The sequence below is a fragment of the Amborella trichopoda genome, chromosome 9 (genome assembly GCF_054954075.1).
Source record: "Amborella trichopoda isolate Santa Cruz 75 chromosome 9, AtrichopodaSantaCruz75HAP2 v2.0, whole genome shotgun sequence".
Taxonomy (NCBI): domain Eukaryota; kingdom Viridiplantae; phylum Streptophyta; class Magnoliopsida; order Amborellales; family Amborellaceae; genus Amborella; species Amborella trichopoda.
The window spans coordinates 43,485,800-43,498,676 of NC_142344.1; the positions used below are offsets into that span (position 1 = coordinate 43,485,800).

At 35.1% G+C, this 12,877-nt stretch overlaps 1 pseudogene; it reads left to right on the forward strand.

The window, feature by feature from the left end:
- The first annotated feature begins 5,269 nt into the window (after positions 1-5,269).
- On the forward strand, positions 5,270-11,842 carry LOC18438997 (putative glutathione S-transferase; annotated as a pseudogene).
- The last annotated feature ends 1,035 nt before the right edge of the window (positions 11,843-12,877 follow it).

Sequence of the window (12,877 nt, forward strand, 5' to 3'; positions counted from 1 at the left end):
ACCCATCACAACCCCTTTTAACCTGAACCTTTGTATTTTAAGGGGTTGTTAACTCTAGATAAACCATATATATATATATATATATATATATATATATATATATATATATATATATATATATATATATATATATATATATATATATATATATATATATATATATATATATATATATATATATATATATATATATATTATAGGGGTATTTTGGTCAATTTATATAATACAAATTATTTTTTTATATTTTTATTAGATGCGTCTCACTAAGATGTATATACGCTCTAAATTTCAAGTAATTTGGATTTCTAGAAAAAATATTAAAATTAAAACACTATCGGACAACTGTGACCATGCGACAAAGTATTATATATTTAAAAAAACTCTTCCCAACGCCTATATGTGAAAATGAACAGTGATTTCGCCTACCCTCATCACCATTTAAACTTCATCACACGGTCACAGATGTTTGGTAGTGTTTTAATTTTCTTTATTTTTTTTACAAATTCAAATTACTTGAAATTTGGAGCTTGTGTACATCTTAGTGAGGCACACCTAATAAAAATATGAAAACAATAATTTGTAAAATATAAGTCGACCAAAATACCCTCAAAAATTTTCAGGGGTATTTTGATCAATTTATATTTTCATATTTTTATTAGGTGAGCCTCACTAAGATGTATTTCATATTTTTATTAGGTGAACCTCACTAAGATGTACTTACGCTCCAAATTTCAGATCATTCTGATTTGTAAAACAAAAATTAAAATTAAAACACTATCGAACAACTGTGACAGTGCGATGAAATTTGGATGGTGATGAGGGTAGGTATACAGCAGCTGATGTTTTCTCTACGCAAGGAGCCTTGCCTCCCCTCTCTCTCCTCAGCCCTCCCCTCTCCCTCCTCAGCCCTCCCCTCTCTCTCCGTAGGGGTGAGAGCAACCATTCTTGGCACACTTATTCTCGGTGGAGGCTCCCTAGCCGTGCTCTTCCTCCATCCATCCTCACGAGGCTCTCTCTCTGCCCAGTGTGAGCACAGCCAGAGCCCTGCCTCCTCTCTCTCCCCAGCGATGATCTTCCTCTTCCGACCATTCTTGACAACGGCTTCTCCATCAGGTCCGTTCCTCCCTCTCTCTCTCGCCCCCAATAGAGTTCTCTCTCTCGAACCCCCAATCCCAATACCTGGCCCCAAACACAACAATGTGATGCGTTTCTGTTTCTCTTTTCCCCTGATGCCAATACCTGGTCTCAAAACACAACAATGTTCCATGAATGATATGTGCTTTGGTGGATTTTGTCGGTGTTTGATTTGTCGATTGGTATTGTTTATTTTGATATATTTTTTTCTGCAATTATTGGTGGATTTTATCGGTGTTTAGTAGATTTTGGTGTTGGATATGATTTTCTAATGTGGAATATGGGGAAATAAAGGAAGGTATTTTGACTTTCGTGTACTATATTGAAATTTTATTGCTAGGGTTTCTGTATTTGGTACTTTGTTTCTGAAACGGAGAAAGTAAGCAAACTATTGCAGTTAATATGATGATGATTAAGGAATTGTATCAAAATGTTTAAAAATCTATTCCCCGATCAAGTTTTGTTAGTTAGAATTGGATTCAGGGAAACTGTAATGCTCACCTTTGAAACTCTTTCAAATAATCCTGCTCGAGCATTTTCATTATAGTGGAAAGAATTGGAATAATATATCAAACTACCATCCTTAGTATCTTATTGACCAGGTAGGCACTGCATCAAAAGGACAAGTCAAGTATATGCCATCAGTTCCATGAATATCCAACCTTACATCCTCATTATATCACATTAACGTATATAGCGTAAATTGATGATCAACAAAATAATGGTCCATAGAAGATTGCTCTATTCTTTGTCCCTACAATTGATTGAAGGAAAGATGCTCATTCCTGTAACAAAAGATCATTATATCACATTAATGTATAGAGCGTAAATTGATGATCAACAAAATAATGGTCCCTAGAAGATTGCTCTATTCTTTGTCCCTACAATTGATTGAAGGAAAGATGCTCATTCCTGTAACAAAAGATCATTATATCACATTAATGTATAGAGCATATTTTTAAACAACACAATATTAGAACACAATAAATTCAGCAGCATATAACACAACACTTGCTTGATTCATCACCAATACTATATATGTTCCATGTCTTCACAGGTCTCATCTATAGGTACTATAGTGTCGTTTAACCTGTAAGAAAAAAAAGCCTTATAAAGATTTAATAAATCCATGTTACATTCACGAAGAGTAAAAAGATGGAGTAATTATTTATGCATACTTTGAATGAGCAAATGATGGACAATTTCTTTTGTCATGTTCACTGTCCTTACAAACTGCGCACTTTCAAGTACCATACTTGACATTTTCTTTTGCTTTCGCTTTCTCTGGCTCTACCTCAGATCAAGATGTATATCTTGTAGGGCAAGGTCGCCCCTTTGTTCGTGCCTGTGGGGGCTCTAGGATGCTTTGAAGAGGGTAACCCTCATTTCTTCAGCTACTAGTGGGGGTCTAGTTAACATCACTTGATTCTACCCTACTTGCAATATTGGCATCAACTTTTGCATGTGTAGCAGCAAAATTAGACTTTATTATTTCATAGAGTTCCATGCTTTTTGAGGCATTCTCAGCAAATTTTTGAGCCGTTTGACTTCAATATAAAGAATGGACCGGGCTAGATCAGAAGAAACTTGAATTTTATTGCCTCTTTTATCAACTACAACCCCTTTCAGCACATCCTTTTTCCATCGATTCATTATAAAATGTGATGGGATCTCAAAAATATTATTCACCGAAAAAATTCTAAGAATATGCGTGCAAAGAATGCGTAACATATCATATATGTGGCAAGTACAAGAAGCAGTTGGATTATGACTGTTGAATTCCACAACATATACCCTTGTTCCAGCTCCAGTTTTTATCACCTTATATCTGGCGACTATGTCGTTGTATTCAATGGCTTCAATCTTGGAATTTATAGAATCTGCAACTTCTTTCCCAAAAAACTTCATCATTTTGTGCATATAGATCTTCGAAACTTGTACATCTATGAAGGTAGTGGTCCTCAAAATAAGAGTAGAAGTGATGTTCTTAAGTCATTCTCCCTTATTTTGTAAAGCTTCTTTTCATGTATTTTTTTAGTAAAAGAGTGTAAGCTTGTTATAGGAGTTAAGTACATCTTAACGTGCTTATTCACGCATTCACTTCCTTGGGTAGTTGACATTCCGGCTATAAATGCATCAGCCACATATGCGTCAACCCACTGCATTCGACAATTCTATATTCTAATGAGTCATTTATTTTGTTGAAGATTATATTTCTCAATAAGGGATTTCCAATCTATCTCAAACTCTTTTACGGTTGGGTTTGTTATACACTTCTTAAAAATTTCTTGAAAAGTAGGATGACGACGCAATACATGGCATAATTTTTCTTTCACCTTTGCAAGTATGTGTCATTTGCAATAATAATGCTTACTTTTTTTTAAAACTTATCTCACTGGAGTAGTAATTGCAAAGTCCTAATCAATGATAATTATACCGGGTTGACGACCACCCATTGCTTCTAGCCATGTTTCCCTGATACCTTGTGATGAAACTTCTAAACTGGCAAGCTAGTCGAAGCTTACAAGTAGGAATAGGAATCGGCCATTCAGGCTAGCCCATACAAATGACTCCACCTTCTCATCAAATATAAGTGCGAACCCAAAAAATCTTGTGTTAAAGTGGTGATTCACACCAAGCATGGAAGCAAAGCGCATGCCAAAGAAGTTCGTTTTGTATGTCATATCAAAAGTCACCACGTTTAAAAAGTGGCGGTACAACTCCGTTGACAAGACATCTACCCATAGTATACTGATTAGATGACCAACTTTATCAATTTAACCCTATAGAAAAATGAAGGGTTTGATTTATTTATTTCGTACAGCCATTGCATAGCACAATTACCATCTTCTTCTTTCAATTTTCTACGGTTCTTTGCTATTTGGTTTTCGATATCTTTTTCTGAGCATTGAAGATTATCAATACCCCAGCTTGCTCTGTAAAAATATCACAAATATTTCTAGATTCCACCAAAGCAGAGCTCATAGAATTTATCAACTTTGTTGTATTCGAAATTGTTCGGTGTGATCGAATTAGTCTAGTTTTCCTTAGATTGATAAGGACGTGGTTGTGATCATTTACAAACTTAGTCACAACTTACTCATTACTAGAATTTAAGCTTATGCATAGCTTAGCCTTGCAACCACACCTAGATTGAGGGATATTTATTTTACGTACGCCATCTTTCTCAACCCTAAACCCTTCCCTAGAGCAATTAATTTTCCCTAACTATTCTTTGTCTATCCTTATTATTGTGCGTAGTTCTCTTTCGGATGTCAAACCCATGCGCCAATGCAAATGCCCTATAATATTCACATGCATCTTCTTCATAACTAAACTTCATTCCAATGTGGGGTTCTTTGATTTTTGTGTTTGTAAATTTCTTTCGGGGGGATTACGAGCATGTAATCTTGCTCGACGGGTTCACTGTCGTCCCCCATATTGTCTTGATCTGAAAATGTGGGAGATGACACATTACCTGAAATGGATCAGCCCATCTCAAATACTTGAATGAGCCTACACAAAACAATGTGTTCTCCTTACTGAACAGAAAAGAGAAAAAGATAGCTCATGCCCAATACCTTTATGCAATTTTAGAGAGAGAAATGTTAAAAAGAGAAAGAGAGAGACATCCTAGTTTCATGGATGAGTAAGCGTAATCGTGATAAAAATGCAGGTTATACATGGTTTATCTAGATAATGAAGAAAAAGGAGCTTCTCCAAGCACACCAGTGAACCAAACTAAAACAACAGAGTGAATTAAACTAAAAAGTTTAGTTGCCTCCCTCTACTCACATCTAAACTGTAATACATGACATGATTCCTGTAGTGATGACAACTTAGTCTTGAACTTATCGAGTTCTTATCAACTGAGGATTCCAGAATGTAGTGACCATTATTATTGACTTTATTTTTGTCGGAGGCTTTATCCAGTTGACAATGCTAATCCAAACTCCATTATTTGACTTAGGAGAAAAGAATTTGATGACTGTGAAGACAAGAATAAGTTCTGCAGTTCTTATCAACCAAGTACACTTTGAATGTATTAGCTATCTTCTATTGACTTTATCTTTGTGTTTACCCAATTGAAAATAAGTCAATCTGCATCAATCAACCAGAAAGATGGAACATAAAGATGGAACTGATGAGAGGCAACAGGGTTTCTAACCAGGATGGATGGAAACAGAAACGCATTACATTGTTGTGTTTTGGGGCCAGGTATTGGGATTGGGGAAAGAGACAGAAACGCGTCACATTGTTGTGTTTTGGGGCCAGGTATTGGGATTGGGGGAAAAGAGAGACAAAAACGCGTCACATTATTGTGTTTTGGGGCCAGGTATTGGGATTGGGGGTGAGAGAGAGAGAGAACTCTATTGGGAGCCAGAGAGAGAGAGAGGAGCGTACCTAGTAGAGATGCAGTTGCCGAGAATGGTTGGAAGAGGAAGAGCACCGCCGGGGAGAGAGAAGACGCAGGGCCCTGGGTATAGAGAGAGAGAGCCTCAATGAGGATGGATGGAGGAAGAACACAGCTGGGGAGCCGAGAATGGCTGCACCAATGTTCGAAAAATCGGCCGGTTGGAACTGGAACAGGTCGGTTGGAACCGGAACCGGCCGGTTAGCTCGCTACCTGTGGGGTCGCGATTCCGGTTAGGTCCGGTTTAGTGTAGTAGTAAGAAAACACATTTTGAAAAAAATCGGCTAAAAAACCTGCTGGTTTGGACTCGAACCGACGACTTTTTGACAAAACCGGTCCGGTTTAGTGTTCTATTGGGCGACATAGCGCCACAAAAAATAATGGCCGTTATTTGCAACAGTGCCTGTTATTTGGGCAGAACCCGTGATCCGCTATTTTTTGCAGCTTTTTCCTGCCGTATTTTTGTTTTTTTTGGCTCAATTATGATACTATACCTTCAAATCTCCTATAAATCCATCAATATTGAATCAAAAACTCCAAGATTAGATCGATTTTGGCGATTTTTTGGTGTGTTTTTTTGTGTTCTTCAGTTTTTTAAGAAAAATCCGTCATTCATTTGATTTTGGCCTGGGTTTTTAGTTGTTTTCGATAAAAAGTTGGAGAATTTAATTATCACAAAGATACATATATTTCAAGACTCCCGATTTCGTTGAAATGGTGAGATTTGGGGCTCGATTTTGAGATTAAAGTAGACAAGGTAAACCCGAACCCAATTTTTTAATTTTTTTTCTTAATTTTGCAGCATTTTTAGGATTCTTCAGAGAATATTTGACTAGTATTATTTATAGCAATAAATAAAAGAACGATTTTTTAACAACAAAAAAAAAATTGGAGCTCGATTTTAGGAATTTAGGGCTTTTGGACCTCGATTTTAGGAATTTAGGGTTTTTTTTGTTTTTAATGTTATATAATATATATATTTATAAAAATATGTTTTTTGTGAAGAATATGAATATTTGTGTGAGATTATTGATTGCATAAAATAAATGAACGAATTTTAGAACAAAAACAAAAATTTGGAGGTCAATTTTGGGGATTTTAGGGTTTATTGAAAGAAAAATAAAATTGACATTTTTTTTGTGAGGATTGTTTTTAATGTTATATAATATATATATCTATAAAAGTGTATTTTTTGTGATGAATATGAGAATATATATAAACAATATTTGTGTGAGATTATTGATTGCATAAAATAAATGAACGAATTTTAGAACAAAAACAAAAATTTGGAGGTTGATTTTGGGGATTTAAGGGATTTTTGGGATTTAAGGGTTTATTGAATGAAAAATAAAATTGATGATGATGTTGAGGGCCATAACACAGAAGGGTGGGGGTAACACAGAATAGGGTACGGGTAACACAGAATAGGGTGGGGGAAAGCCTGAAGGCTGGACAAGTCTAAGAGACTTTGGCCAAGGGGATACCGTAAGAAATATTCCTGACTAGCAAGGGGGCACAACTGCGGCATTACAGACTCCACCAAGCCTTACTTAGATTTTTCGCCCTGTAAATCCTGATAGTAAAACGCAACAATATCATGATCCCCCTTGCTTCTCTCATTACTACTAGCATTGTTAGTTGGACTTTATAACTTCATTAATTGAATTAATGTCAAATTCTAAATTGTCTTGCATATCTTCATAGTATTCAAATATTAATTTATATAAAAAGTTGTTCCAATTTTTTTTTGTAAGATAAATGTATGTCATTTAACACTTAATCTAAGTTTTTCTTCCTTTTTTTCTATTTTTTTGTTAATTTTTTTGGATGTTTTTACCTGTTTTTTTTTAAAAAAAAAACTACTTGACCGGTTAAAACGGTTAACCACCCAGTTAGTCCGGTTTCGGTTGAAACCGCTCTCAGCCCTCCGTTCGACTTTGCGAACATTGGGTTACACTCACTACTGCGGAGAGAGGGAGGAGGGCTGGGGAGAGAGAGGGGAGGCAAGGCTCATTGCGCAGAGAGATATCTTGGGTAGAGAGAAAGTCCGTTTAGAGAAAGTCAGCTGCTGTACGCAACCTCGCTTGGGGACAGATCTCTCGCAGTCCATTCAACTGCCAGGGCTCATCACCGTTGATGCAGTTTCCCCTAACTACGTGAGGTTGTGTACTCTTATCTTTTTCCATATATAGAAAATGGTTTGATAGGGCTGCAACTCTATCAAAATAAGTAAAGCCTCATCTCATAACTCATCCAAAATTACAATTCAAGCATTGGACAACATTTACAACAATCATCTCGACTTGAACATTATTGCTGAAAAAAAAAATTAGAATTTCAAAATCTAAAAGTGGTGTATATTGTAAGTAATTATCTAGACGGTCTATTTCGCCCAAAAAATCTATGAAGGGTTGTGAAGTTTAGATTATCCCATATATATGAGAAATGATCTTAAAGGACCCTCCCCCACTCATGTGTGTTGTTCCCCAAAGGATCACCATTAAATTTAGCACGGATCTATAGAAAAGTCAAGTCGTACACCCATGTGATAATTTTTCTAGAAATCCGTACCAACTTTAATGGTGATCTTTTGGGGTCCTACACACATAAGTAAGGGAGGGTCCTATAGGATTATTACTATATATATAGAAAGTATATATATATATATATATATATAGAAAGAGTGAGTGAGAGAGGGTTTTTGATTATTCAAACAATCATTTTTAGTTGGATTTTAGAGCTGCACAGTCTTTCAATGGTATATGGTTTAACTCAATTCTAAAAGTTGGAAAATAGTTTGATAGGGCTGCAGCCCTATTGGAACAAGTAAAGCCTCATCTCATAACTCATCAAAAATTACAATTCAAGCATTGAAAGATATTTACAACAATCATCTTAGATTGAATATTATAGTTGAAAAAAATTAGAATTTCAAAATCTAAAAGTGGTCTTTATTTTATGGGCCATGTTTTACTCAAATCTCGACATCAATGTAATCATAATTAGATGATTATTTACAAAATAAAAAAATTGAATTTTGAGTTCTTGAGCATCTAGATCATTCCCTCCAAATATTAAATGGTCCTAGGGCAATTTTGGGATACTATTTTTTAGGTACATAGAGAGAACAAATTTTTTTTCTTTGAGGTTAGTTTTTAGGTTTTATACATCACATCCAAAAAAATTTGGGACCTAAATGATATGGGTGCGGTTTGTATATAGGGCCAAGGCTCTAAACAATCAAATTAGAGCTCACATTCAAATAGTATCGAGAAATGTGGTTTCAATATTGGAAATTTTTTACTAGCCTTAAAATATATTTTCATCTTTAATCATGAAATTTAAAGCTTGAAAAATAGTGTAGATCGAGCAGATCTATGAAAGCTTGAATAAGTTAAAAATTGATATCCCAAAATGCATTACAAGATGCCTTACTTCCAAAACTTGAAATCCAGTTTTTTTTCTGTAGTCTATACGCCTTGATGTCGAGATGATCAATTTGAGGATATTTGAGCATCAAAACAACTTCTTCTAGTGAAAATTTTGAGGTAGGCTTTAGTTTGATTGTTTAGAGCCTAAGCTCTATATAAACTTTTCCCGAATGATATCCCAAAGTAAGTTTTGCCTAAATGAGTAGATAGATAGATAGTAAATCTGGTAAAACAAACGTTACTAACTTCTTTTTAAATTCTTGGGCCGAAGACCAGGAGGAATGCCTTTTCTTCCCATTACAAGCAAAAATGAAACCTAAAAGATTTCCTACTCTTGCGAGTATACTATCCATTTACTCACTCGAAAAAATTTGTAGTGTTGATATCTTTTATATTCCAAATTTTGGGGATGTGATCTCTAGAATCCAGCAATCAAGCTGGGAGGATAAAAAATATATCTCTCACTCTCTATGTGCCTAAAAAAAGCCATCCCAAGATTGTGCTAGAGCTATCCAATTTTTGGAGGGAATGACCTTGATGTTCAAGAAAATGAAATCTAATTTTTATCATCTAACTATGATTAGATGGATCCCAAAATTTGAAATCACAAAAAATCTCCCAAGTATTTTGCCAGAGAGTTCTTATATAGTGTGCTCCGGAAGGAGCATAGTATATTTTCTCAAAATAAAAAAGAAAGACTAGAGATTGCACATGCTCATGAATGAAAAGGTGAAGGACTTCAAAGCTTCGAGACCCTCAAAATTTCTATAAAAGAGGGGCCAAGTTGTATTGCTTACTCGCATAAAAATGGCGTCCAAAGAGCAAATTTGTTCATTTGTTCATTGGAAACTTTTGCTAGCCCATTTGTTCACAGGGTACAACTCGCCCTGAGCCTAAAGGGAATTGAGCATGAATACATAAAAGAAGACCTCAAAAACAAGAGTCCTCTTCTTTTGGAAGCCAACCCTGTGAAAAAGAAGGTCCCTGTGCTCATTCATGGTGAAAAACCCATTTGTGAATCAGTGGTGATATTAGAATACATAGAGGAAACCTGGCTGGATAATCCCATTTTGCCCAAAGATCTCTATGAGAGGGCTCAAGCTCGATTCTGGGCAAAGTTCATCGATGGGAAGGTAATATTTGTAATTTATTGTTGCACGATATATTGAAGGTCTTAAGACTCTTGAAATCTAGATATGCAAGTTTTTAGATTGAATTTGTGGATTAGATGAGTACCAAGTATTTTCTCTTAATGACTAGGTCTCAACCATGAGGTTGATGTCATATATTGACAATAAAAGTGAAAAAGTGAAAGAAAGAAGGATCAAAGATGGATCTTATGTTTTATGAAGGACTGTTTTTATTCTTAATATAGTTATTTTTGGGCTATGCATGCTTGTAACACCTTCAAAGACAGCTTAAATCCCAATTCCATCTTTTTTATCATGTTATTTATTCTAAATCTACTTTCGAAAATTATTTATTTATGTGGACCTTGATTATTTTATAAACCATTTTAAGAGTGAATGTTTGATAATATGTAATTCATGCTCTATTTTTTACGATTCATAGTAATTCTTTGTGGATCATTGATCTGCACTATTATTTGAGCATGGACTGAAAGCTGCAATGCATCCAAAACAATTTTGAACTTTCCCATGTCCTAAATCTTTTTCCCTCTCATAAGTACCTCTGGTTTTTAAGAGATTTTGGACCCGTGAATTCATTTCCATGAATGACAATGTCATCCTGGAAACCAAGGGAAAACTATTTATTCGCCCCATATTTCGGTAGGCCAACGACCATTTTAGGCCCTTGGAATGACCATAAAATTCTTCAATTCTTTGATAGATAGAAAAAGTATATAAAAGGGTGCAACTTTTCTTTTAGAAATAAAGTTGCTGTAATCTACGCTTTTTAGTTTTTGAGTGATTTAAATACAGATCTTAAAATGTTTTCAAAAATACGAAATGCTCCATTTATAGGTGTAAATTACAAAGAAGGTTGATCAACCTGCATTTTTTTTATCTTTTCAAAATTGCCTCTAGGTCTGAGTATGGAATCCATGGTCCAAATTTTAACTTTTTGCTTTTTAGTTAGTTGGCCAGTACCCCAAGCTTTAGGATTATACCTTACTAATGTAAAAACTAAACAAAAAAATAAAATAAAAAATTTCATGGTCCAGACCTAAATCACTCTTTTATTTTTAGACATTATCTTAAAAGGCGTGTCACTTCTTGACCACCAAACCAATCCACCCTCCCAAATTAACTTGCAGATCCATTTGATAAAGCGCGTTTTGTTCTTTTCTCCGAACAGATTGTGTCTGCTTGTTGGACTGCCTACAGCACGCAAGGGGCACAACAGGCGAAGGCCCTTGAAGAAGCTCAAGATGCCCTGAAAATCCTAAAGGAGGGATCAAGGGGAAGTTTTTCAGTGGAGAAAATATTGGATTTTTAGACATAGTTGCAAATTTTCTAAGCTTGTGGATGGGAGCTCTAGGGGAAGCTGCAAATATAAAGTATTATGATGCTGAGAAGACCCCATGTATTCATTCTTGGATTCAAGACTTCAGAAACGTTGAGGTTGCGAAGAAGAGCCTTCCTTCTCATGATATGCTTGTTGCCTTCTTGAAAGGTCACCTTGAGGCCTTACTTGCTGCCCCAACTTCCTCCTAATCAAGGAAAATGGTTTCATTTAATTGTGTTGGTTGGAGTTAAAAAAATGTATTAGGTGCAATAAAGATTTGAGGTTTCCTCATAAAAGCTAGAAAAGGTAAAATCTATCTTTTCTTGTGTTCGAATAATGTTGGCCCTTGGCCTTATTTTCTTTAAGCTTGTTTTATGATAATATAAACCGTGGTTCACTCTTGCTTTTTTTTTTATGCACATTTATTACTAAGGGAATATCAATGAATAAAGAGGAGTTTTGACTTCAAAATTTATTTCTCGAACCCTTATCTATCGTAATTTTCTGCACTCTCTTTCTCTTTCTCTCTCAATAGCAAATCTTACTGCTTTCTCTCTCTCTTAGCCTACAGTCTTACTCTCTCCCCCAGAAAGCCTACTCTCTCTTTCTCGAATAAAGTCAGTGGTACCGATCTCTCTCTCTTTCTCCCTCTATGTATCTCTTTACACAAACAATCATAATAACTTCTTTCTCTATACAAAACAAATTTTAGTCATCCTTCTCCCTCCCTCTGTTCGTAGAAATCCAAAGTCATAATCATAACTAGTATCCAAAATTTCATTAATCCAAATAGGGAATTGATGGGGACCGACCAGTTTCTTGGTAGGGAATTGATCTGATTTTGACGGACCCATACCCACATCCGTTATAGAATTGGGTGAGTTGTTGGAGAAGCAGACGATCCGGATTACTTGAGTGACACTAGTTCTCACCTATTTTTATTTTTGTTTTTCAAAATTAAAAATCTTATTTAGTGTTTTTGGGGAATGATTCTTATAATAGAGGATTGGATAGATTCTCACTTCTAGATAACCACTTCATCCATCCAAACTAGACCTTCAAATGGCCGGTTCACCGAGTAATTCTAATCGCCCGGTCAAGATATAATATATTACATAATATAAAATATAATATATTTTGTTGTATAATATATTTTATGTATGTAATAGAGATTTGCAATATAATATATATTATATATTGTTTTATATCTAATATAAAAATAATATTTAATATGTAATATTTTAACAATATTTAAATAAACATGACTTTGTATTTCAACCTATTGAGCAAGTTATCCCATTTCCAGGGGATATTTACCTTCCAGTTATCAAGAAAGCCCTTAAAGCAAGAGATCACTCGACTCAAACATGGTGAGTCGACTCAAGGACATGCATATTAATCAAAAAAATTATAACAATTATGGTTGAAG